The sequence below is a fragment of the Eumetopias jubatus genome, unplaced genomic scaffold, assembly GCF_037043125.1.
Source record: "Eumetopias jubatus isolate StellerSeaLion01/CBP00866 unplaced genomic scaffold, mEumJub1_p1.0 scaffold_2, whole genome shotgun sequence".
Taxonomy (NCBI): domain Eukaryota; kingdom Metazoa; phylum Chordata; class Mammalia; order Carnivora; family Otariidae; genus Eumetopias; species Eumetopias jubatus.
In genome coordinates, this window is record NW_028274808.1 from 195,740,006 (window position 1) to 195,766,724 (window position 26,719).

The 26,719-nt window shown below is 51.0% G+C and overlaps 1 protein-coding gene across 1 annotated transcript in view; it reads left to right on the forward strand.

Moving 5' to 3' along the window:
* Nucleotides 1-2,987: 2,987 nt before the first annotated feature.
* SLC2A9 (solute carrier family 2 member 9) overlaps nucleotides 2,988-26,719 on the forward strand; it is a 263,570-nt gene continuing 239,838 nt past the window's right edge. Inside the window, exon 1 of the mRNA XM_028089207.2 lies at nucleotides 2,988-3,293. The gene's annotated coding sequence lies outside the window, so the exon portion shown is untranslated. The remainder of the gene's footprint in view (nucleotides 3,294-26,719) is intronic.

Below are 26,719 nucleotides of genomic sequence, written 5' to 3' on the forward strand. Positions count from 1 at the left end.
CTTAGTGATACTTACATAGATGGTAAATCTACAAAGAAAAGCATAGGAATGATCAAATGATTTCTGCAGGTCTGGAGTCTTAGCTGTGTTCTCTGCTGGGCTATAATCAAGGTGTTGGTTGGGGCTGTGGTCTCATCCGAGGCTCTACTGGAGAAAGATCTGCTCCCTAGCTCACGTGATTATTGACAACACTCAGTTTCCTATAAGCTGCTGGGCTGAGGGCCCTTAGTGTCTTGCTGGCTGTGGACTGAAGGCTGCCCCCAGTTCTCAGCCATATGGCCAACTCCGCATGTTATGGATGTTACCATCTTACATAACATAATCACATACATGCAATCACATACACTCCCTCACTTTTGTTATATTCTCTATGTCTAGAAGAAGGTCACGGGTTCTATCCACACTGAAGGGGAGGGATCACACAAGAACATGAAAGCCAGATCATGGGCCCACCTTAAGAGTCTGTCCACCCTAGGTGGTTACATGGATATTCATTTAATTATTTGTTAAACCGTGTGTGTGTGTGTGTGTGTGTGTGTGTGTGTGTGTGTAATATTTCTAAACCTATGATATGTTTCACAATTTAAGATTTTTAAAACTGTAAAGCAATTTTTAAAATAAATTTATTTTATTAAATTATTATTATTAATTAAATATTAAATATAATTAAATAAAATAAAAGTTTAATAAATTAGTTCGGATCTGAGTGTGTCCAGGAACAGCCAAACAAAAAGTGTCTCATGGCCATAGGTGACCAAATCTGAAATGAAGTCTAGAAGTGACTCAAGTGCTCAGAAGAGCCGACTCTTCTCTTCAGAGATACTGGAAGTTGCTATGAACTCAGAAGGCACTCTGCATTGCACTTGGAAATTTTTGAATTGTTTCAATTTCTTTTTTACTTGAAAAAAGAAAATCGTTTTAACCTAAAACTAATTTGAAAAGAATCAACATTTTTACAATATCTACCATGTGCACAGACCACCTCTCCAAAGGTCAAATCTTCTCTAATATCCCTCAATAAAGTTTGGTGGTGGTTGTGTTCATTAACCTGCCTCACCTCTCTTGCTAAATTTATTCCCATGTAGTTCATGGTTTTTGTTGCTGTCCTGAATGAGGTCTTTGTTTTTAAGTATGATTTCTGCTTCCTGTTGCTGTTCACCAGGAACATGACTGAATTTTGGATATGCACCAAAATTTTTGCTAAATGACTTTGTTTTTTTAAACAAAAGTCTTTGTTAAATAACTAACGACTCTGCTCCCATACTAATTTTAATTTCTATTTTCTTAGGTTCTCTAAGCACATGATGGGGACACCTGGGAATTCTGACATGTTTTGCCTCCTCTTTTTTGGTGGCTATAATCCTGATTTCGGTCTACTGGAAGCAAAATTTTTTAAAAACGTTAACCTTCAGAGTCAGATAAATCCAAGACTGTCAGCAACATTCTTGGGCAAGCCACCCAACCTCTCCGTGCCTCAGTTTCCTCTTTGGTAGCCTGGGCCCATCATAGACTCTTCCTTACTGGGTAATTGTGAGGATAAGATAATACTGACTTTTAGCACAGTGTCTGTCTCAAAGCTCAGCACCTGTTAGATCAAGCATAACTGTGACTATATTTTAAGCGGAACTTAAATAAAAATGACAGAGAAGAGACACCCAGGTTGTTAATACCACACTGAGTGGTGGGAGCAAGCATAAATTGATGTATGACATATGTTCTGTTTCCTTCCTCCCAGGGACTGGACTAAGTGCTTTCCAAGCATCTTCTTAATTGACCAACAGTCTTAGGATGGCCATTGCAGCATCACATAACTCACTTGGAGGGAAGCGGGACTCAAGCCCAGCCCACCTCCCTGCAAAGCCTGTGCTCATCTCTGTTGGTCCCTCCTGGGGGGAGCATCAGACATTCATTCTTCCCAGGGCTCTCAACCTTGGCCAAACATTAGGAACATCTGAGGATTGCTAGCGATGCATCCACGCCTGAGCCTCACCACAAACTAAATGGATCTGGCTCTTCGAGGGTGATTCTGACATTGTTATTCTTTCAAGCCTCCCTGGGTGATGGTAACGGCCAGGGTTGAGAACCACTGATGGCCCCAGTGTGGCCACCATACCATTAACATTTCAGACAGTGATCATGGAAGTCTGGAAGTCTGGCCCCACCTTCCAGATGAGTTCAAGTGCATCCTCCCTTTCTTTGCCATAAATTAATTCATCCTTGCCGCTTGTGATGATTAATTTTATGCACCAACTTAGCTGGGCCACAGTGCCCAGTTATGTGGTCACACATTGTCCTGGATGTTTCCGTGAAGGTGTTTTCTGGGTGAGACGAACATTTAAATCAGTAGACCTGGAGTAAAGCTGATGGCCTCCACAATGCAGGTGGGCCTCATCTAATCAGTTGAAGGCTTTCAGAGGAAAAAGACTGACCTCCTCTGAGCAAGAAGGAACTCAGCAGCAGACAGCCTTTGGACTTGGCCTGCAACTCTTCTCTGGGTCTGCAGCCTGCTGGTCTGCCCTGCAGATTTTGGACTTGTGCCTCCACAAAACATATGAGCCAACACACATCTTACTGGTTTCGTTTTTCTGGAGGACGCTGACTAATCTCTACCATAATGGAAATTGACCTCTTGATCAACACAATCACAATCATTCTTCTTTGGAAAACCACAACTTGAGAATGGGTGATACAGAGGCATGGATTTTCAGTCTAGGGGAGAATAATACAGATCACTCAGTCTGACTGGAACAGAGGCACGAAGGTTGAAACACCCCTGGGTTGATTTTGCCCCTCAGGAGACATTCAGCAATGCCCGGAGACATTTTTGTTGTTGTCACGAGGGGGTGGGGGATGGGGGTACAAGGGTGCTCCTGGCTTCAAGTGGGCAAGGGGCGGGGGATGCTACGAAACATCCCGAAATGCACAGAATTATCATTAAAAGGCAAGAGTGCCCAGGTTGCGAAACCCTGGTTAGGACGGGGAAATAGTCGTTGAGGAAATTAACTTCTCACCCCGTGTAAGGAGGGGGATTGCAGTTAAATCAGGAAGGAGCTCGAAAGAGGCCACGGGAATCTGACGGGCAGACTGGACAAACAGGCGGGGCAAATATCACCGAAGAGGCCAAGCGGCTTCTGGGAAGCTTCTGAGAGACCAGCCCTACTGTGGAGGGAGGACTGGGAGTCCAGCCAGTGGGAAGCCCACAGGCATGATGTGGCTCGAATCATGCTCCTAAGCGGCCATGAGCTCAGAAGCTCTCCCAGGCACGCCAAGGGCTGAGCACGAGACCAGAGGTGGTGAGTAGCTGTCTTGTGTTTTGTGGCTGTGGTTTGTGATGTTGTTTTAAGAATCGGGGGGCCCAGTGGGCAGAGCTAGGCAGCCACAGTTCTGGCCGCCCCCCCCTCTCTGCACATGGCTTCACATCCTCATTTCTCAGCAACTGGGTTGCATCCGGTGGCGGGTGGGTGGAGGGGTGGTGGTAATGGCTGTGTGATGCTCTGAACACAAGACTGCACAGAGACAGCCAGCCCTCAGCGAGGGTGTAGAGAGCGTCCTTGCAGAAGGGCCAAAGGTGGATTAGTGATAAGCAAGTGACACTTCAGTTCCTTCACCTATAAAGTGGGGACAGGGAAACACCTAAGGAGGTCGCGTGGAGCTGGTGGGATGATACAGTGACGGGACTGAGAAAGTTAACATCCCAGGGATGTTTCCAGGATGGCGTTAAAAACACAGAAAACCAGAAAAGCAGGGCCTCATTGAGATGAAGGCAACCAGCAGCCACATGACCAAAGGCATGGAAGCTGCTGGGACACACAGGTTGGAGCGGCACGTGAACACCCCGGGAAGCCTTCCGACCTACCTCGAGCTCCGTATGCGACAAGTGTGGTGTCCTGCCTTTAATCCGACTGGAGGCTCCACTGGAGCAAAAGAGGAGCAGGAAGGAGAGGCGGGGCTGCTGCCCGGCTCCGCCAGATGCAACCCTGGGCGCCACCCCCCGGGACACAGCCGGGGGAATGACAGGGACCAGTTGGTAGAGGGACATCAGATCCTGTTGACTCATTTATTCGTGATGCATCCAGCAAAGAGGAGCGCTGCATTTCCCATAGCTGCTGTGACGAATTCCCACAATCTCAGAGGCTTAAGCAACACATATTTATTATCTTACAGTGCCAGAGGTCAGAAGCCTGACATGGGAGCCTTCAGGCTAAAATCAGGGCCACGGTCCATTCTGGGGGCTCTCCAGGAGAGTGCATTCCCTTGCCACTTAGAGCTTCCTGAGGCTGCCCCTGTTCCTCGGCTCATGGCCCCTCCGTCTTCAGGGGGGACAGACTCCTTCCCACCTCAGGTCTCTCTGACTCTCTCTCTTCTGCTTCCCTCTTCCACTTCAAAGGATCTTTGTGATTATATTGGGCTCACCTGGATAATCCCAGATAATCTTCCTATATTAGGGCCAGTTTATTAGCAACTCTAATTCTGTCTGCGACCTTAATTCCCCCGGGCCATGTAGCCTAACACAGCCACAGGTTCCGGGGATGCCTGAACGGAATCATAGGTGGGGAGAGAACTGTCCTGCCCGCCACCAGGTCCCCGGCTGTGCGAAGCATACCTGGGGCAAATCACAGGTGGTCTCTTCTCTTGTAGGGGTTGTGCATCCTAGAGAGGAGACAGATACGGAGAAGTAGTAATACATACCGAGTACTAATGAATGATAGAGAACACATAGTGTGGTCCAGGGATGGAGAGTTATGGTGCCCAGTGTGACAGTTTTCAGCCACATGGTCACGGGAAGCCTCTGAAAAGGTAACATCTGAGCAGAGCACTGACCGTGGAGGAGGAAAGTCCATTCTGAGGCTGAGTTCCAGGCAGAGGGAAAAGCAAGTACAGTGGCCCCGAGGCATGTTTAGGGGATTGGGAGAAGCCAGGTGTGGTGTTGCCAGCGCGAGGTGACAAGGGGAAAAGAGGAGGGAGACGAGGCTGATGACAAAGGCAGGGGTCAGATCATTGGATCATCGTTGGCCAAATGGTTTGGGTTGAATTCTAAGGAAAATGGGAAACCACTGGCGGGTTTTAGGAAGGGTAACAGTATGCTCTGTCTGACCTTTAAACACATCTACGTGGCTCAGACCACATTTGGAATGCTCAGTCTTGGGGCGCCTGGCTGGCTCTGTCAGGAGAGCATGTGAACCTCGATCTCAGGGTCGTGATTTCAAGCCCCACATTGGGCGTAGAGCCTACTTGAAAGCAAATAGGTGGTCTCAAAACCCTATATGAGAGCATCTTACTAAAGCATAAAGATATCGGTAGAGAGAACATAAAGAGCTCAATAAACATATTTTAAAAATAATAATAAATAGGGGCTCTTGGGTGGCTCAGTTGGTTAAGCATCTGACTTTTGATTTCCGCTCAGGTCATGATCTCAGGGTCCGGCGATCAAGCCCCGTGACTGGCTCCGTTTTCAGCGGGGAGCCTGCCCCTCCCCCTCCCCCATGTATGCAAACTCTCTCTCGCAAATAAGTAAATCTTAAAAATAATAATAATAAATACAATGCTCAGTCTTACTACTGAGTGCCAGTGGATTGCAGGGGAGATGGGGGAAGCAGAGAGAGCAGGGCAGAGATGCTGCAGGGGTGCAGGAGAAGGTGGGGAGGGCTGGCCCAGCACGGAGTGAGCAGAACAGGCAGCGGTGGGGTCGGTCGTATGACTAGAGCCCACAGGACAGGGTATGGCGGGCAAGGGGAGCGGTGAGGGACCGAGGAGGGTTAGATTTTTGGCTTGAGCCCCTGTGTGTGTTGACTGAGACTGAGGGAGGATGAGCCTGCACGTGGAAAACCAGGGGCTTCTCTTTGGCCACAGGGAGGGGCTGGTGAGCTCGGAGAAGAGATCCTTTGGGTCCGGGGTCCATGAGCACTCTCTTCCAACGGGTGAGTGCCTGTCACGGGGAGCAGAGGTGGCCGTGGTCCTCTGCGCCCTTAGATGCCAAACACGAAGCCCAGGGAAGGCCAGGTAGACAGGCAGATTTCAGCTCACCTGGACATCTCGGGATGGAAGTGGCATGAGCCGCGAGGTCCGAGGAAGGAGCACGGGGCCTTGACTCTGCTGTCACTGGCATGTGATTGGGGACAAGTGATTTCAAGTCTTTGCAACTCCATTCAATATTCCTTAAACAGCAGAAGTCGTACTACCATAATGCTAACCATCATATCGTGCCTTTCCCGTGCCCCAGGCACTGTTCTCACCGCTTTCCAGGTAATAACGCACTGGCCGCTCACGGCAGCCTGATGACAGGTGTGTGTCACCGTCCTTGTCACCCTGGATAGAGAGGAGACTCAGAGAGGGTGAGGACAAAGCGCACACGGCAAGTAGGCGGACAGTCGTCCTACACTGTACGGTGTCTACAGGACACAGAGTGGACTATGCCTCTCCTTCAACTCGACCTACCGGAGGTATCAACCGAAACGCGGTGTGTTTGATTATGGATGTTTTGTGGTGCCACAACGCTGAGCAGTTTCAGCATCAAAGTTGAACGGTCTCAACAGTCTGAAATTGCGGATGGAAAACAGCAAGTTGGCGCAAAACGTGGACCGAGGGCAAGGTGTTCTGCATTTCGATTTCAGATCCAGGCCCACCGACTCTCACTACGTGGCTCAGACCACATTTGGAATGTTCCGTTCCATTCCGGGGGCCCCTCAGTTGAGAAGCATCCTGACAAGCTGGAATCTCCATTATCTGACGAATGAGATCACATCAAAACAGGATGTCTGTTGCATGCAAGGACACCAGGGACAAATTCTTGGATGACAGATGGGAGCAAAGTATTTGTCATAGCTGAAACTGATGTGTGACTATAGTCGACCCTTGGACCATGTGGCGGTTGGGGTCCCGACTCCTCTGCACAGTTGAATATCCATGTACAACTTTTGACTCCCCCCAAAGTTAACTACTAATAGCCCACTGTTGACCGGAACCCTTACGGATAACGTGAACAGTTGATTGACCCATGCTTTGTATGTTATATGTATAATATACTGTTCTCTTACAATAGAGTAAGCTGCGGAAATGTTGCTGAGAAATTCATAAGGAAGAGAAAGTATGTTTGGCAGTATTGTAGACGTGGACTTGCTCAGATCAAACCTGCATCCTCGGAGGGTCAGCTGTATCCCTACAATGCACAAGCGACTTCTGGAAATTCCCAAGAAAGACAGCGATGACAACGGGAGAATATCGAAGGATGGCAAATCACAGACGCAGGAACAGGAAACTTGACCGATCTTTTGAAGAGAGTTTCCACAGCAGCTAATTCACAGAGGCTTGAAGATGAAAGCAGTGCACCTGTTTGACTGGTCGCACTGGGAGACTGGGTGACTCACTGCTGAGTGCACAGGAAGCTCTATGATTTGGGACAATGATGTCTCAGCAGGCAATGCTCCGTGTCAGTGGGGATGTGGGCATGGACACAGACCTCACTGGAGGTGGGGATGTGGCTGGGGCAAACTTTATCAAATTAAATAAACTCATTATTATCTAGAGCCCAATAATCCAAGCCAAACAAACCCACCCCGGCCCACAAGGGGACAGCTAGGAGCACATCCACTGCTGTGCTGCTCTCGAGCTGAAGGCCGCCTGGGTCTCCATCCCAGGGTAACGATTTCCCGTCAGTCCTGTGAAGCTGGTCCATTTTCTCCCATTTTACAGATGAACAAACTGAAGCTCAGGGAAGTAGAGTAACTCGAACAAGGTCATACTGCTCATAAATGGCAAGGCTGAGACTCACATTCCAGTTCCTACGTCAGTATATTTGTCCACCTGACCACCCTCTCATGAGAGGAACGAAGAGGCAGAATTGGCAAAAAAAAAAAACAAACAAACCCTCTTTCCTGTCACTCTCACGGCTCCTTCCATCTTGTATTTCTTCCTTTGTTCCAGATAAAAGCAGGAGAAAAGATACAATTACAGAAAAAAAGAGGTCTGGAGGGAGTGAGGGTGGAGGAGTCAGTTTGACCTTCTAGAATTCTGACTTCAGTTAAGATTCTTACCCAGCCCCTGATGATGTTTTGCGTAATAAAAATTCCCAAAAGACAACTAACGACGAACATATGTTAAGCCCGGTTGCCAGGCACTATTCTAAGGATTTTAACGTCTGTGTCAGTTAACAGCAATCCTACGAAGCAGGTGGGATGTTTATCATCTCGATTCACAGACACAGGAACAGAAACCAGAGAGGTTAGGTAACTTGCCCAAGGTCACACAGCTGGACTATGAGGCCAGGCTCTCTGAGTCTGGGCTCCACACTTGCAGGAAGCGGAACTCAGCCTGGGAGCCTGTGCAGTGAGGCAGGAACCGCTAATCTGGATTGGCTCCCACTGTGCTCCGGGCTAACTTCACTTTGGACGGATCACAGAACCACCGTCAACCTTGGTTTTCTTGGCGCCAGGCATGGATAGAGAAGGTGTTCCCTCCTACGGTTGTTATGAGATGTAACATCAGCAAGGCAATCAACAAATGATTGTCAGTCATGTGTCATTGTTGTGGGATTGCACATGTGTTCCCTGGAGGGTGTGTGGGTCCGTGGGGGGTGGCCAGAGGATCCCCGAGGAGCAGGCGTGGGAGGGAGGGTGGTGGCTGCATTTAAGAGGGAAGTGAAGGGCGGGGGGGGCGGTGTTGAGACACTGGGCCCTGGCAAGGAGACAAGGTGGGTTCAGCTGACTGACCGGGGCCTGGAAAATCCAGCCAGGGTTGGCTCCGGATGCTTGAAAGGGGGAGGGAAAGACATGGGGGAGAGCCAGCCCCCAGGCTTTGGCACCGGACAGATCTGACTTAGAGTCTCTCCTCATCTCCGCTGGTGTGTGACCTTGACACCTTCCTCAGGCTTTCCTTGCTCAGACATGGGCTCTCGCTGGAGCCCTTGCAGGGCGGCTGGGGACTCGGGGAGATGAGCTCAGGCATGCAGGCTCCCCGGCATGTGGCAGTCGCTGGGAAAGCCCAGCCTTCCCTGTCCATGGAGGACCAGGAACACAGGGGGCTGAGCTCTGCGGGCCTTGGCCCAAATCTGCCCTCGTGACTGCAGACAACGGGCCCGATTTGCCTGCTTGTGTTTCCTGATTTCTTCTTTACAAAAACAGGAAGGAAAACTGGTGATGTCCCTTGGCAAACCCCCCTGGCTTTCAGTCTATGCAGTTAGTTCTTTTTTTTTTTTTTTAAGATTTTATTTATTTATTTGAGAGAAAGAGTGAGAGAGAGAGAGAGAGAGAGAGAGAGAGAGAGAGAGAGAGAGAGAGTGAGCCCGGGGTTGGGGGAGAGGCAGAGGGAGAAGCAGTCTCCCCGCTGAACAGGGAGCCTGATGCGGGGCTCGATCCCAGGACCCTGAGATCATGACCTGAGCTGAAGGCAGACGCTTCACTGACTGAGCCACCCAGGTGCCCCACAGTTAGTTCTTATAATAAATACATATTCTTTTTTTCTTTTTTAACTTGACTTTTAGAAGATCAAGATGGGTTTTTTTTAATGAAATGTTAAAAATCAGAATCGGGAGAAAATAGCACCAGATCAAAAGAGGGGAAGGCTCTAAGATTTTATTTGTCTCCTTGTGTTCCATCTTGCTCCACCACCAAAACCCAGCAGAGGATTAGAGTGCGTTTTTCAGCAGACGCATGCCTCCGGCAGAGAGCAAGGACCAACATCATGACCAACCTTGTAAATGGAGCCCTGGTTCTCTGGAGCCCTTGCAACCTTTCCCCACGAAGTAGCCAGTCTTCTGTTTTTATATGTGAGCACTTAAATACGGGAAAACAGGGAAAGGAAAACGAGTGATCATGAAGCATCGTGGGAGGGAAGCTTTGGGACGGGAGAGGTTGTCAGATGTTCACCAGATGGGCTGATGGCGTGAGTTCCCCTGTGTCCTCCTTGGGCCTCCGAGTGGACAACCTGCATGGAAGGAATCAGGATATAATGTCCTGGCTGAGGACCTTGGCTCTGCTCTCAGTACTGCTCCAGGATGACAGTAGATTTCCAACGATTTCCAGGCGGCGCCCTGGAGCAGACCCTTGCAGCAAGGTCGTTATCAGTGTTGGCTCCTCACTATGTTTGACTTCATGAACCGGTTTTTGGAAACAAGGGTATCAGTGCTTGGTTCTCATGGTGTGGGCTGGTCCTGTCTGCATCCGAGTGCCACTCAAGAACGCACTCCAGTGATGGTTCAGCCAGCCCTTCATTGCACCTTTAGCATGAAGCTGCTGAGCTTTTGTTGGGTACTTCATATGAGTCAGACACCATGCTGACTGTTGGGGGTACAGCGGTGACAGGGACAGACACACAGTCCCAGTTTGGGGGAGACAGCAAACACCAGGTGACAGAGAGAATGATCACAAAGGGTGACAAGCACTGGGAAGGATGCAAACCAGGGCTGGATGGAGAAGAAAGACAGGGCATGGGGGCAGTGCAGAGTGTCCTCCCAGGGCAATGGGAAGCTGGCAGTGACCCTACAGGAGAGGTGCTAAGAGCGGGTGGCAGTCAGGTGACAGAGCAAGTGATGTTGAGAAGCGGTTTGGATCTAGAACCAGTGAGCATTACGGATGCACGATGAGGTTGAGAAGGAAGCAGAGGGAACCAGGATGCTGCCAAGGTTTCTAGCTACCCAAGGAAGCTGGGAGAGCTGCTTACGGAGATGTTGGGGCAACAGGGGACCCAGGATGGGGGAACAGTTTGGGAGAGAAACTCAAGAGTCTGTGAGTCCTGCAGGTGATACTGTCTGGTGCGTAGTCGGATGTGTGGGTCTGGAGCTTAGGGGAGTGTTCTGAGTCCGGGAGACAAATTTCAGAGCTGTCAGCCTACAGATGCCCTGGCCTTCAAGGTGCACTTGATCTGGTCGGGAACAGGGTTTATAATGAACTGTAGCATGCATCACAAAACCAAGATTTACATTAGACAGAAAACCAGGTGAGCAGAGGGACACCCACAATTTCTGTACGGGGTGGAGTGTGAGGAAAGGATATTTGAACTGAGTCTTGAAGGATGAGTGCATTGAGCAGGCGTCTAGGCTGAGGCACAGCCTGGGAAAGGACTCATACTATCCAGGGAAAGAGGAAACGGTGCATCCAGCATGGGTGGAGAGCCAGGAGACGCGATGCTAGAAAGTTACGTGTAAGGTCCAGCTTTCAGAGAGCCTCGTGCACCACCTCGGGCCACAAAGCAGATGACCAGATGCACCCCAGAAGCTCTGGCCATGGGAGCTGTCCCCCTCTGAGTGGCTGCAGGTCAGCAGTGGATCATTTTGGCTTGCACCCATGCCAAGCTGATGTACCCACCACCCAAGCTCGGATTACTCTCTTGCTCAGTCAGCTGGTGTTATGGACTGAATGTGTGTGCCCCCTCCCCCACCCCAGTTCCTTTGTTAAAGTCCTGACCCCCACTGTGACCCTATCTGGAGACAGGGCCTTTATGGAGGTGATGAAGGTTGAAGAGGCCATAAGGGTGGGCTCTGATCTGATAGGATTAGTGTCCTTTAAGAAGAGACACCAGGGGAGTTGCCCTTTCTCCCTTTCCGCCAGGTGAGGACCCGCCGAGACAGCACTATCTGCAAGCCAGGAGGAGAGTTCTCACCAGAACCCAACCCTGCTGGAAACTTGATCTCAGACTTCCAGCCTCCAGAGCTGTGAGAAAACAAATTCCCATGGTTTGTGCCACGCATTTATGGTATCGTTGTTATGGCAGCCTGAGCAAACGAAGCTGGTCAAAGGGAATTTCCCATAAGGCCAAAGGTGTGAGCTTCGAGAGAAGCATCAGCTAAAGGAGAAGCACAGCTGAGGGAGAAGCTTTGGCTGAGGGAGAAGCAACCGTTCAGCAGAGGCAGATGACCTGGGGCACCTGTTCACGCAGTTTGCTTGTGCTCTCTGGACTTTCAACCCTGTGTACCTCTTCCAACAGGGCCCACCCGACCCTAGAAAATGTCAGGGTCATGAGTGACCGCAGGCTCAGGTGATGTCTCATGCTCAGATACAGTTTCTACTAAGGCCCAGCAACATCCCGGTAGCTGATTTCAAACAGGGCACAGTTCTCTGCTGCAGATGGCATGGCCTCACTCTAGACCCTCGGTGGTCTACACCATGACTCTCTTCGTGGGGCCTGCAGAGACTCCACCTGGCTTCTCTCTCCACAAAAGCCTATGGTTCTCTGGGATCTGCTGGGCTGGACAGCACAGGGGCAAGACAGCTGACGCCTCTCCCTGGGCCCGCCACACAGGCTTTCCCTACCTGGGGTCCCACTCAAACCTTCCACATCTGATAAATAGGTGGAAATGGTATCCCTAAGTGTGGAATGTGTGCCTCCCAAACCTGGAGAGGCTTATCAAAGATTATACTTCTTTCCCAGGCATAAGAGGTACAGGTGCATTACTTTGTCCTTCCCCTTAGAGGGGACTTTCCAGCATGCTCTGGACCAGTGAACCCCCTAAGAGCCTCACTGATGTGACCCTTGGCTCTTTGGATCCTAGACCCTTGGATCTTGCCTGCTTCATCTTCCACCTTCTGGAATGAATATGCTTTACCGAGGCACACAGAATTAGTACTTCATGCTTTTCAAGTGCACTTAACACAATGCCATCAGCATGGCAAACTGTCACCGTGTCCTGTGGAATTTTAGATTGTCTGAGTGCCATTGGAGTACATCACGATAACAGAAGAATGAGCTGATCCCTAGAGGAAGACTGTACGTGGGTACCATTTTGTTCCCTGTGGATGTAAACTGCTTCTGATCCTTCTCTCCAATCAGTATAGAAAAAGATCGAGTTGTCAATTAGTAGCTGCATCCAGCATACCTAAGGCTGAGTTAATCCATGCTAGAAAACTTGCTCTATCAGACAGTAACTGAAATTGGAGCTCTACTACTTGGTTAAAGTTTCCAAAGTTCCAGGGTCTTCTGCTATGATCCATATGGTTCCTGTAGGGTCAGCCTGGTGAATCCAATGGGGCTACAACAGGGACCACCACTCGTGGATGCTTCAACACTCTTAGGGTGGCATTGACCTTTGCAACATAATAATATAACAAATATAAACAATGAAATATTGTTTCTCATTTACTATCTTGGCAGGAGGCAGAAGTTCTCCGGCTTTCTTATGCAATAACTCTGACTCTGCAGGTCAAGGAACCAATGTAAGAGTTCTTCCAGCGGCTCCATGTGTCTTTCCTAAATCCCACAGGGTGGGATTGTTGACTCAGAGTGCCACTGTATGACATACCTGGGCAAGAACTATACTGACTACTTGTTCCTATGTAGCTTATTCTACTGGGGGGCTGTGACAATGCTGGGTATCAGTGCCAACCCAGGCCCTGTATCCATGTCCAATTGCTAATTTGCCCCAGTGTAGGGTTACTTGAGTAAATGGCCACAAAGTCTTTGGGGAACTAAATGAGGGAATCCCTACCATATCCGCTCACTGTCCCACCTTAAGGCAACAGGACCTGCTGTTTGTGCCCTGGTATCAGATAGTCAGTGGTGGGGTCTGGGGGACACCCCAGCCATCTGCTGAGAGCGAGGGGTAGACGGGGAGGTTACAGGATTAAGGAAAGTAAAGGAGGCTTGACAAACATTTTATGGAGAGTAGGATGTCAGCAGCACGGACCCATTTGAGCATGGCGCCATGTGTTCGGGATGGAATCCACATGCTGGCCTAGCCCGTCCACAGGGCAGAAGAGAAAGTGGAGAGTTAGCCACCTAGGTTTGGGGTTCTGCCAGAAAGCCGTGAAGAGGGAGGGGGAGATGAAGAATTTAGGACATCACTATGGGACATTGAGTTAAAATCTAGAATCTGACTCAGATGAGGACACTATAGAATGGGGAGGGCTGCCAGACCCGGAAGCAGCTGGTGACCATGGACCACGACAGTCAGAAATGGAGAAAGATGAACGTGTGTTGGGTCCGCGTCCTGCAGCTGCCGTAACAATAGGTATTTGTTCTCTCACGGTTCTGGATCTGACACTCCACCTATAAGGCTCACCTCCCTTGCCTCCGCCTACTCTTGGCCCCACTGGATTCTGCCTTTACCTAAAATGTTAATATTGTGTTCATCGTGGATTTTATTGCATTTATTTTGACTTTTAAAAAATGTTGCATTGGATATTTGTCTTGATGATTGAGGTTTTGGTACCCCCTGAGATTTTGCCGCCAAGGCCAATGCCTCACTAACCTCACTGTCGCCCAGGTCTGGGGGAAGGAGCAGCTAGAGACGTAGAGGAAACACAAGAGCATATTGTCTTGGAGGCCGAAGAAAGAAGGTTTCCCAAGAAGCTGATACAACAGGATGAGTGTCGACATCATGCGAAGTAAATTAAGCCAGACAAAGAAGGTCATCAATTATATAATCTCATTTATATGACCTGGTTGTAACATTGAAAAAGGGAAAACAATCTACATGACCAACTGGTTAAATGGCATATGGCCATCCAAAAGAATATAAAACAGCCGTGAAAAATGATGTTAATGACGAAGAGAAATATCCTGGAATGTAAAGTGGAAAAAGCAGGATGGCCAAGTATAAACAGAGTGTAGAAACAACTGTGTAGAATTATATGTATGCAGAGTGAAAGCAAAATGGTTACATATGTGAAGAAAAGAGCGCCTTCTGTATATAAAACTCTTTAGAATGCACACTAGTCCATAGTGACAGAAAGTGGATCGGTGGCTGGATTACAGAGAGGCATGAGGCAAGTTGATATGTATGCTTGCTATTTGAATGGAGTGATGGCTTCACAGGTGTATACATGTGTCAAAATTCTGGGTCCACTCAGCCTCTAATTAAACATGTACACTTAAGAATACAGTAACACGGGGCGACTGGGTGGCTTAGTTGGTTAAGCGACTGCCTTCGGCTCAGGTCATGATCCTGGAGTCCGGGGATCGAGTCCCGCATCGGGCTCCCTGCTCAGCGGGGGGTCTGCTTCTCCCTCTGACCCTCTTCCCTCTCGTGCTGTCTCTCATTCGCTCTCGATAAATAAATAAAATCTTAAAAAAAAAAGAATACAGTAACACAATAGCCGCAATACACTTGTTTATTGATTTATTTTTACTCTGTGCCGGCACTGCGAGAAGATATTTCATATATCCTGTCTTTTAATCCTGACACAAAGTTTGTGAGCTAAGTATCACATTTTCCATTTTACAGAGGAAGACAGTAAGGCTCAGATTTAAGGAAACTGGTACAGAGTCATGCAATGTGCAAGAGGAGGAATGCAAACTTTGCTAGCTCTCATCTTTGTGCTCATAACTGTTATGCTCTATATTTGGATAACAACAGTACCCACCCCCGCCCTACCCTGGTGGGCGGGCAGCAATGCGTGGGTCCTTGGGAAGGTGCGTTCTGGCCGCCTCAGACGGTCTACTGGCGCAACACTATTGATAAATGTTAGCTGGAGCTCACAGTCCAATCCTTTTCATTGATAACCGACAAAGAAGACTGGGTCCCTTAGAGATGGAGAAAGCATATGGCCATTCAGAGCTTCTCAACGAACGTATTTGAGGAATGCTAACATTTCAGAGGTACCTGGCCCCTGCCGAGCCGGGCTGTGGGACTATCTGGTCCAGGAACTTGCCCTAAATGAAATCTCTCCCATTTTCATATTTTCCCCTTTTCTGCTGTCATCACCACCTCCCTTGTGATTAAAAATGCCAATCGGTAAAGGATGAGACTGCCATTTTAAATTCGTCCCTCAGTCCCTGGGCTCGGGAAGGGCTCGGGGCTGGCAGCCCCAGGTGCAGACTCCTAGGACCAGATGAAGGAGTCACTAATTGCACCCGGCTGCGGTGGACCCATTTAGGAAAGAGAAGACATTTGGATCAGGTGGTGGTGACGGGCAGAGAAGGCAGAGGAGGTGGTCCGAGGCACACAGGTCAGGCTGTGTCACACATTCACATCGCAGACTCGAGTGAGGGCAAGCAGGTGGCACTTCACTCAGCAATTCCGCTGCCTGGGTCCCACTGCCTGCTTGTAACTGGGCTCAGTGGGGAGAGCGGTAGGATTCGTTAATGATGTCCACTATGGCAGGGGGAGGGGAGAGGGACAGTTCAAAAACCCTACCTTTGCTACTTCTTGGTTAATGTAGGCTAGGAAGGCACAGTGAGGCCAAGTCGCTGAAGGCTTCCATATTCCGCTGAAGAATTTAGGCTTTTTGTATACCAGAGGTTTGAAGCTTAGTTTCTCCATTTTAAAACAGAGAATACTATAACCAGAAGATTTTGGGGTAGATATGGAGAGTTTCTTGGAAAAAAGCAAGACAGGTTGAGTTTAGAGAGATGATTGTAAGCAGAGACACGGAAAGAAGGGAGGAGAGAGTTCTGGATCCCCTCAGCCTCTGCTGGGAAGCAGTCTGAGACGCAAGGAGGCAGTCCAGGGCCAGGTGGACATGGGTCTCCGGCAAAGCCAGGTGGGGGTGGCACACCAGGCTGGGGGACGGGGGAGGGGGTGTCACAACCACACACCTGACTCACGCATCTCATCTGTTGCCAGACAACCTTAGTGCTTTCCAGTAACATCACGTAACACAAGAGACTTGAGTCATTTATGAAAAGCCACAAAAAGCAGCATCTCGGTTTTCACGGAGCACAGGATGAAAGGAGGAACTTGAGTCAGACATTCAGAGAATCATTGGCCCCCGAAGAGGATGGAGAGAGGAATGTGTTACCAGAAAGGGTGTGTGGGGGGCGGTAAGGTTTGCCTGACCCCGAGTCTTACTTGACCACCGCGCTTGTCCTGCTCAGATTCTTATTTCCCTTTCCAAAAAAGGGACTCGTGGCTCAGCGTGCTTGCGTAGCTTGCCCAGGGTCACAGGGCTAAGCCCTCAGAATTGGAGCCCCGCCCAGGGTATCTGAAGCCAAAGTTTCTGCCCTGTATTAATTCCCACAAGACCCTCCCTGGAGACTTTCAGGGAGGATCCCGGCGCCTCTCCAGCCTGGTCTGAGGACACGGGCCACATGGTGACGGCAGCTAGGCCAGGCCCCCAGATCCCTGTGTGACAAGCTGCATGCACTGGGCCCAGCGTGGGTTGTGGTCTCCCGCGATCCTTGGAACCGCCATGTGAGTGGGTCACTCTTCCCGTCCTCACTCTCGTCTAAACCTCCATTATCTCTCATGCGAACCAGGCTGTGTCTTCCTGTGTCCACTCCGTCGCTGTCCTCCTGCGTCCCCCCAGTGTTAACACCCCAGCGCCGCATGGCTGCCCGAGAGGTCAGCCTCCTCCTCCTCCTCAACCCCCTGCCCAGGTTTAGAGATCTTCAATCCTCCCCATCGCTCTTAGGATTCAACCCCGCATCCTTAACCTCATGTACAAGGCGGGCCAGGCCCAAACCCTCACCCACAAGCTCCTTCCTGCCCCCTGCCCCTGCCCTCTGGACTGGCACGCCACCTCTACCCCACATCCACACGTGTCAGACTAACTGTCACTCCTCAGCTGAGGTCAGAATCTCATGATGTTGCCTCTCATACCACCTTACACCATTTTCTAGAATTTTCCATAATTGCACTTAAACATCTATCCAAGTGTGTGGTTGTTTAAGGTCTGATTCCCCATTATGTGTAAGGGCCAGGAAGGCAGGGCCCTTTTCTGCTTTGTTCACTTCTGGGGCCATAATGCCTAGAACAGAGTGCTCCTGACACGGAGCAGGTGCTTGGCACACACCGATGAATGAATGAATGAGTGAATAAATGAATGGATGAATGGGTGAACCCCAAGCAGCACAGCTGCATGCCTCCTCTCCAGGACCCTGTTTTACCTTTGTTAAAGTATGTCGGAACATTCTATGTCTGTGACCGTCCCCCACCCCACCCATGGTGCATTCCTAGGGGACAGGAGCGAAGCCTTATTCATCTCAGTATCCATGGCGCTGGGAATCCAGAATGAAGTCAGCCTCAGGATATGTGGCATCTTCCTCCTGCAGTCCTGCTAACTAGCCACGCCACTCTGAGTCATTTGTTTCTTCATTTCTAAAATGGAGTTCTGCAGCATGAGTCCCCTGATCCCTTTAATTGCTAGGGCTGATATTCTAGGATTTCATAACCAGACGCATTCCCTGTTTCCTTCAGAAATGATATACACTTGGGGAATTCCTGTTAGCATTCTACTGTGCCCATCAGGAGGTGCTTTGGAAACCCTCAGAGCGTCAACCTCCAAACATAGAGCTGTCTCGGGCCACCCGGGAGCAGAGAGGCCTCCTTCCTTGCTTTGCAAAATACACAACGCGTCTCATTGGGCTTTCGCTCGTCAGGAACTCTGAAACTAATTAGATAGGATCAGTAAGCAATGCAGTCTGTTTCCAAACTGCTTTCCTGCAATTAGACTTTGCCAGGAACTAAAGGTCATAAGCCAGACTCAGCCACACAAACGAGGGCACAATGACAAATCTGATTTTTATGATGCTGATTAAGGTTTGACTTCTCAAGTGGAGATGAGATTTTATTCCTTTTTTCTAATATTAGAAGAAACCAGAGGGAGGGGTGAAAACATTGCAGGGTTGAGCGTGGTGAAACTAGCCTGCTTGGGGAGGGTGGTGCTCATCCACACGCCCTTGACCCCCTATGCCCATCCTTTGGAAAGCCTCTTCCTCAGCTGCTGTCACAAACCAGGACACATCTAGAGTCCCGTCAGCCCTCAGTCCAACCCGGCTAGAAGGCAAGGTTCCTCACCTCTCGGCCCCAGGCACGGCAGAGAAAGTGTCATGTTTGGGATCCGGCGGCTGGCGTTGGACTCTCTGAATTCACTTCCCAGGAATAGAAGAGTCAGCATTTGATCCTCTAAGCCTCAGTTTCCAAATCTGTAAACTAGGGATGATAATGATGCCCCACAGTGGGTTGCCATGGGCATCACAAGGTCACTCAGTGAGTGACAGGGCCTGGTGGAGTCTAGTACATCTGAGAGTCTCAATGGGAAGAATTCTTTTTTTTGGACGTGGACCCAAGGGGACCAGAAGGGCCTTTACATCTAGTCTAGGGTTTCTGAAAGCGTGGAACTCAGGATGCTTTTGGGTTGGTTGTGCAAGAGCATACTTCTATTGACACGTTTATGCCTATATTTTAATGTCTGTTAGATGGCATGCATATCATTGCTTAAGGCAGTGGTCCTCGACCATGGCCACACCTTACAATTGCCCAGGGAGCTTTTAAAATGCTCCACCCCAGAGAGAGCTCCGGCTTTGAGATTTTATACAACATTCTGCACAAGCCCCTTTAGTGTGAACAGGCAGGCTGAGAACTGCTGGCTGAGGGCAAAGCCGGGTAAAAAATAGAAATAACTCAAAGTAACGTATCCTCAAGGCGGCAAGCTAAGGCTGAGGTTGGGGAAACACAGGTAAGCCAAAGGTTTTTTTGAGGGCCACATGTCAGGGTCAGCTGCGGCTGGGGTGGGTTGGTGCTCGTTCAATTTCAGATGCCTTGTCCCATGCCAGATCCATTAAACCAGCATCGTAAGGGGTGGGCCTGGAAGATCTTTGTTCTCATCAGCCTGCCTGGCCCTCCGGAGGGCATTCGGGAGCCACTCATTTTATAAAGGTCAAGGCCATGCTCAGGAGGAAGGGAGGCACTCCGTGGTCTGCCCAAGGACGCTGACCAGCCATTGTCAGCCAATCCCACTTTGACACCTGGGAGGTGTTGAGCCAACAGTCACTCCAGGGCAGCATGGGGCACAGAGGCTGTAATTCTGGGGGCCCTGGGGGCTCTCTGGGGAAGGAGGGGAGCATGTCCACCCCGGTTCCCTAGGACAGGAAGGAGACAGAGAGGCAGGACAAACACCCCGTCCGGGAACATACTGTAAGAGTCTGTGTGGCAGGACTGTTTCCTGGGTGGTAACTTGCAGGTAAGCTTCGTGTTCAGACAGGTAGGGGATAGTGATTAACTCCCCTTCTGGAACCTCCAATATTTGCTGCCCAGAAGGCACAGATGGATCATCTGGAGAATTCCATACCTACTTATTCCTGTTGTGCCTGTGGTCTGGTTGCGGTAGGAGCTGGGAGACTGTGGAGAAATTAAAGAGGAAGTTTCTCAGCCCTTCTACCCTGAGTGAACCCCCGGCAAGTATCTACACTGAAGGCATCAGCAAGCCACTTAGCCTCTGAGTCTCAGTGTCTGCATCTCGAAAACGGGTTCTTGCTGGATGATCAGGGGGTGGGAGGGTGGATGGAATGCGAGAGTGTATCTCAGGCTCTGGCACAGGGTAGGTTCCTGATAATAACAAGTGGTTACTTGTTACAGGACAAACGTGGTGCATACTGATCCCCATCTTTGCTTCTGCACTGAGCTCTCACTTGGCGCAGAGCCCGGCTAACTCATTTCAGGGGCTCTCCCCAGTGCCCGTAAAGTGAGCCTCTCAGTTTAACTCAGTTCAAGATACCCCGGCCTGACACTCTCCAGGAAGTGGTGGGCTCTCTTAGCTGGAAGGAAGCCGTGAAGGGAGGGGGTTGAAGCCCGTTGTGGGGCCGGGGCCGACCTCTGTTCCTTTGAGCATCCCTTCTCGGGGGGTCTCGTCCAGCAGAATCCCACCCGGCGGCGATGGGGGCAGCTCTTGACTTTAATTCCAGCCTTCCAGCCTCGGGGGTGGTACCTGCCAAGGCCGCTTCCCGGGTTTCCATTGAAAACAGATGACACGATGTAAATGAACCAGTAACCAGAGTAAATAATAATTTTAAGGAATACAGCCATTTACTTACTTGTATACTTACTGATGGATGGGTGGGTGGGTGGATTGACTGGTCATGATGACTTTGAAAACTGCAGATGGGAAGAGCCGTGGGGAGCGTTGAAGCCTTGTTGTCATGGGAGATGTGGGGAGAGGCCTGAGCTGAGAACCAAGAAACCCAGTTTAGTTGTGACTCATTTCCAACTCCCTGTGTGACCTCCAGTTATCTCTCTGCACTTTGGTCTTCTCATCGTCAGTAAACGCATGGGTTCCCCACAAAATTCTAGGGAGGACTATCTCTGATGATAAATGTGAAGACATTCTATAAATTGCAAAGCTCTCTAAAAATGTTATTTTTTCCCAGTTATTATTTAATTTTCATTACATCATCGTTTCCCCACAAACCACCTGTGACACAGGGGAGGCGCATCCCCGAGCTCAGAAGGTCCCAAAGACATACTCCCACACCTGCTGATGCTATCTTTGCTTGAGGGGGTCCTTTCTGGGCTGCTCAGCCACCGTCCTGTAAAGATAAGCCCAAGAGGGAAAAGTGCCCACGGGAGCCAGGAGTCCAGACACCCAGAATGACATTGAGTCAGACCATCTCTAGTAGAAATGTCCCCAACAACTCCATCTCCCTCTCCACTTGGTGGTTCTTCATCATCACCCATTTGTTATTTCTGAGTATATTAGTCTTAGTATTTTGTCCATTTCATTTTAGCGTCAGCGCCCTCAATTCTTCCCAGAATCAGGTGGGTCAGAACCACGTCCATGTGGGGAGCCGCCAAGGCTTGGCGGGGGGGGTGCTGAACCACGTCTCCCCCCCAAAAACTGTGTTGCAGTCCTAACCCCCATCCCAGAACTTATTTGGAAGTAGGGTTATCACAGATGTAATTGGTTAAGATATAGTCCTACTGGAATAGGGTGGGGCCTAATCCAATATGACTGGTGTTTTTATAAGGAGAGGACACACAGGGAGAGGCCAAGGGAGGACGCAGACGGAGGCTGGAGTTATGGCTGGAGTTATGGCTGCATGCCAAGGAAGGCCAAGGGTGGCCGGCGACCCCGGAAGCTAAGAGAAAGGCATGGAGCAGCTTCTCCCCTAGAGCCTTCAAGACAGACTTCTAGCCTCTAGAACTGGGAGAAAGTAGGTTTCTGTGGTTTGAAACTCCCTGGTTTGTGGGACTCTGTTATGCAGCCTGAGAAGATGAATGCAGTCAGGGAATAGAGGGTTCTGATTTCCAGCCCTGCCTCAACTGCCCACACTGGCTGTGCCTCCTTGGGCCAGTCTCTGGACCCCACATTTCCTATCTGTAAAAACGAGGGAGTTGTGGTGGATCAGCATTTGCCAATTTTGCTGATAATTTGGATTAGCTCATTAGACATTTCCTCTGGATTTTCAGAGCCAGTGGGTCTGGGCCAGGGCACTAAATCTACACTTTTGAGAAACTCTCCAGGTGGAAACAAGGACTGGCATCTTGCTGTCACTGCCCTCACTGGTGTCCTAGGCTTCTCAAGGGCCAAGCTTTGCCCTTGACCCCACGCGCTCCGTTGCAAGCCTACCGTGGATGGCATGTGTTTTAATCTGTGTCCCCTTACCCAGATTGCAAGCCCAAGAGGCAGAAGCACAGCTGTATCTCAGCCAGCAAGGCTGGGAATCATGAACTGAATGGGGTAAATCATCTTTCCTGCAGACGTCCCTCTCTGGGATGCGCGATTAAGGACCTTGCAAGCTCCTGTTCTCAAGCTCTCAGATGTGCCTCTCTGCCGCCAGACTGGCCCCGTGCCTGACTCCAGTCCACCCTCCATGCTCTTTCGGAGGAACACCTAATACAGATGCACTTCTAAGTCACTTGATCCTGTGGAGGGAGTTCTGTGATTCTTCCCATTTTACAGATAGGGTAAAAAAAGAGCTGAGGCTTCCAGAGGTCGAGTGACTTGCTCAAGGTCACAGAGCCAGTGAGGTGCTACGGTTTGAACTTTGGGGGTCCAGTGTCAGCACCCGAATCTCTTCGTCACACCACCATCCTGTCACTCACAGTCAACCCTGTGCCGATAGGATCCCGTCCAAGCAACTAGACCAGCCCATCCGTTGCCCCACTTCCCTCTCTGGAAAGATCTGTCGCTCTCCTCACCCACTCACGGCACTCTGGTAGCTCCTCCCCACTGGCCCTTCTCCCTGAGCTGCTCTTCTGCTGGAAACTCCTTTCCTTCACAACCAGAGAAGGCTGTCCCTCTGGGCTGCCGCGGAGTGAGGCTCTGGGGTGTGTGGCCCTCGTAACACACATGTAACCATTGGAACTCTCCCACTTGGCTCAAGCCCTCCCTTCCTTCCTGTCTTTGCTCACGTGTTACCTTCTGGGTGAGGGCTCCCAGCACCATCTTTTAAAAAATTTGTAATGTCCCACCCCGCGGCCCTCTGTACCCCCTTCTTTATGTTTTTCCATGGCACCTACCCCAATCTAAGAAACTGTCCTTTAAGCACATGTGTGGTCTACCATCTGTCTCCCTTCCTGAGAATGCAAGCCCCATGAGGACAGGAAGTGTTGTCTGTGTGAGTTCACGGCTCCATCCGAGGTGCCAGGGACCAGGCCTGGACGGCCGAATAATGAAGGAGCCTGTCCCGCATTGCTGTGTGTCTGTCTCCCTCCTGGAGTGTGAGCGCCTTTTAGGAGGGACTTTCTCGGACTCATTTCTGTACCTCCAGCAACTAACAGAGGGCCTGGCTCTTAGTACGACCTCAGGAAGCTTGGGTCGAATAAATGAATGAGGAAGTGAATGAACGAATGAATGAATGAGCAGGTGGATTTCTTTTCCAGAGCAGAGTTTGCTTTTGGCAAAATGCAATGAGTTAAGTGTCTACTGATAGCCTCACCTGTGGTTGTTCCTCAGGGAGGAAGGCACCCTCAACACCACCTCTGAGAGGCTGATAGCCCCAGGAGGTCTTTCTGGGCTGGACACGTTGAACGCAGTGATGAAGTCCAGCCAGCCTGGGCAAAGCCGTGCCATCAGCTGGGCTGTCAGTCTCGCCGGTGCCCCTCCCTTGCTCTGCCGCTTTTCCCTTCCCTGGAGGGAGAACTTGGCTTCCCTTCACTTTGTGGGAGACACCAGCCTCCTCATCCCACGCAGAGGTGCCCCTGCTTGCTCAGCGGTCCCCGGCGGCTGCTTCCCAGGGAACAGAGAGAAGGAAAGGGGCGGCAGCTCCAGGTGACGGTCCACTCCCTGCTCCCTGTGACTTCTTGGCCCAGCGGCACTTGGATGTGCTGCTCTGTGGTTTCTGTCCCCATCCCCTCGCTCCGGCCCAAGCTTCGCCAGACCCAGGAGAGCGACTGTCCGCTTTGGAAGGCTAAGGTGCTTGTGGGTGTCCCCTCCAGGTCCACTGCTGCTTCCCCACCCTGAGCGCTGTCACAAGCCAGGAAAGGACTGCTTGCTGGCTGGAAGCCGGGTGAATGCGGCCGTCTGGCCAAGCTGAGGCTCACTAGCCGGTGCTCCTGCTGAGCGAGCAAGGCCCTCTCTTGCAGCAGAAGCCACAGGGCTTTCCCTCCTCCGGGAGCAGGGGCGTGGACCCCGGGGGCATCCCCAGAGCAGGGAGGAGTCTTTGCTGCTTCGGGCAGAGGGTGACCCCGAAGGCTCCAGGCACAACTCAGAGGGTGTGCGGCCAGGCTGGGGAGGTGGGGCCAGCAGCCAGGGCTCCAAGGTCACGGGCATCTCAGAACCTTCATCAGTCTGGCTGGGAGGAAGGGCCTGTAATCTTCAGCTTCAAGGTAAGAGCCAGGAGACAGATTCAGAACTCTGCTAAGCACACAATTCGAAGGCACCCACAGATGCTGTTCATTTTTTTTCCCTACTTACGCTTCCTCAAAAGTTAGCTCATTGGTTTAATTATTTCCTTCAAGAAGCAAAATGGCTCTATTCATTGATCTATTCATTCCTTTAAGTAGCATATTGATTTCCTCCCATTCTCATCCTTCTGCTAATTAATTAACCAGCTCATTAGTGAATTAAAAATCTTTATCAAGTGCCATGTTTCAGACTGTATTCTAGGTGCCAGGCACAGCAGTAGATGTGGCTGGGGTGGCTGGGCTAGGGTTTCAGGAGGAAACTGAACCCACCCCAGACAATTCAAGTGACTTACAGAGGTGTGGGTAGGGGTAAAAGAACAGATGAGGAATGGCCAGGCTCCCCATGACAGCGAGGAGCCATTATAGCTGGCCCTGAGGGCAAGGGAAGGAAGTGGCATTGGGCCACCTGCGGGGACCTGCACTTGGGGACTTGGGGACAAGGCGGCTATTGCCAGAGCTGCTGAATTGGTAGTGGGGGAGGGGGTAACAGGGAAGAAGCGCCCACTTCCTTGTCTTCCCACCCTTCGATTTCCTGCCCATGGTTCTCCTGGGCTGACAGCTAGTTGCAAGGGAGTCCGCCAGTGCCATCCCTCAGGGCCGGCTCCCCAGGGTAAGAGCAGGACAGAGGAGGTGGGAACTAGAGCCAGGGAGGCCAGGAGAGTGAGCAGCACAAGACCCAGTCCCAGCCGTCTGGGCTACACATTCTAGCTGGAGGACAGAGCTCAGGCGACAGGTAAATATTCAGCCGATGGTGATTGGTGCCATGCCGAAGGAAAATCCGGGCGGGATAGATGGAGGTCATGGGGGTGATTAATTACAAGCTGCATTTTATACCGGGGGGTCAGGGGCCCTCGCCAATGGGTCCTATCTGAGTGGAGGCCAGAGGGAAGTAAGCTGTGAGTCCTTTGCAGATCTGGGCAGGGGGCTGGGGGGGTGGCCTGGGGAGAGGAACAGCAGGTACAAAAGGCTCTGAGACAAGAGTGTCCTAGAATCACTCAAGGGCACCAAGGGAGCTAGTTGACCAAAGTGGAGGGGTAGGGGGAAGGAGATGGGGGGACAGGGTCAGGTATGAGTCATCGGGGTCAGAGGCCGTAGCCCTTGCGAAGACCTGAGAACATAACCCTGAGCTGAGAGGGTCCGCAGCCAACGGGAGGGGCCTTTTCTGAGCATGGAGGGACCAGCTCCAACCTACATTATAAAGAGCACTCAGCTGCTCTGTGGGGCAGTGGGGGGCGGGGGCAGGGGCAGGGGCGGGGAGAGCAGGCAGGATGCAGCGGGCTCCCCCCAGAGCTGCCAAGAGGGCCTGGACGAGGGGACTAGGGCTGAGGAGCAGGGACTGATGGGAGGCCGTCGGATTCTGGGTCGCTGAGGCAGGTGTGGGCAGCGGGTGGGACGGCGATGCCACTCACCCGGACAGGAAGACTGTGGAGGAGCTAGTTTGGGGTGGGAGGAGCAGGGAGGGTGGCAGGCTGCGGACCTGGGTGAGTCGGAGATGCTGGTTAATCACTGGAGTGTGCTGGCTGCGCGCAGCCCAAGGGGCCCGCCCTGGCCCCAGACGCATGACGCCCTCCAGGTGCTTGCTCAGCTAGGAACTGACCTGGCCGCTTCACCGGCTTCACCGGGCCACCTTAATTCTGAGGCTCCTTTTAGTCCCCAAGTGCAGACGTCCCGGGACGTGGGCTGGCCCGGAACGTAGGACACCTGGGCTAGGATGGAACCGTGGGAGTTGTCAGCACGCAGGGGATCAGAGCCACCCAGGAAGCCAGCGCACGGTGGGGAGGCCCCAAGGAAGGAGGAGGCGGCCCCAAGGAAGAGCGTGTGGAAGGCGGCCAGAGAGGCGGGAGAGAACCCAGCAGCAGCTCGGATGAGCACTTCTGAGTCTCAGGAAGATCCAAGCCAACTGGCGCCTGGCCCACAGCCCTTCCTTTGACATCGGCGGGCCACGTGCCGAGTCTCCCTGGAGATCACGAATTCCTGGGGACCTGCTCCATTCTTGTTTGTCAACTCTGGTCAAGCTGAACAAGAACCCGAGAGAAACTCTGAATGAACAGCTAAGTATAAATATTTATTGGACCCTCTGAATGTCATCAATGGTTGACTTCTAAGTGTTAAAAATGGGTACAATTGACAAGTCTCTGCCAGGGGTTGAGTATTAGGTTCATACATTATTGATCCCCTCATAGGGACATGCTGTCGTGTTTATGATGCAGGCAAGGAAGCTGAGCTCAC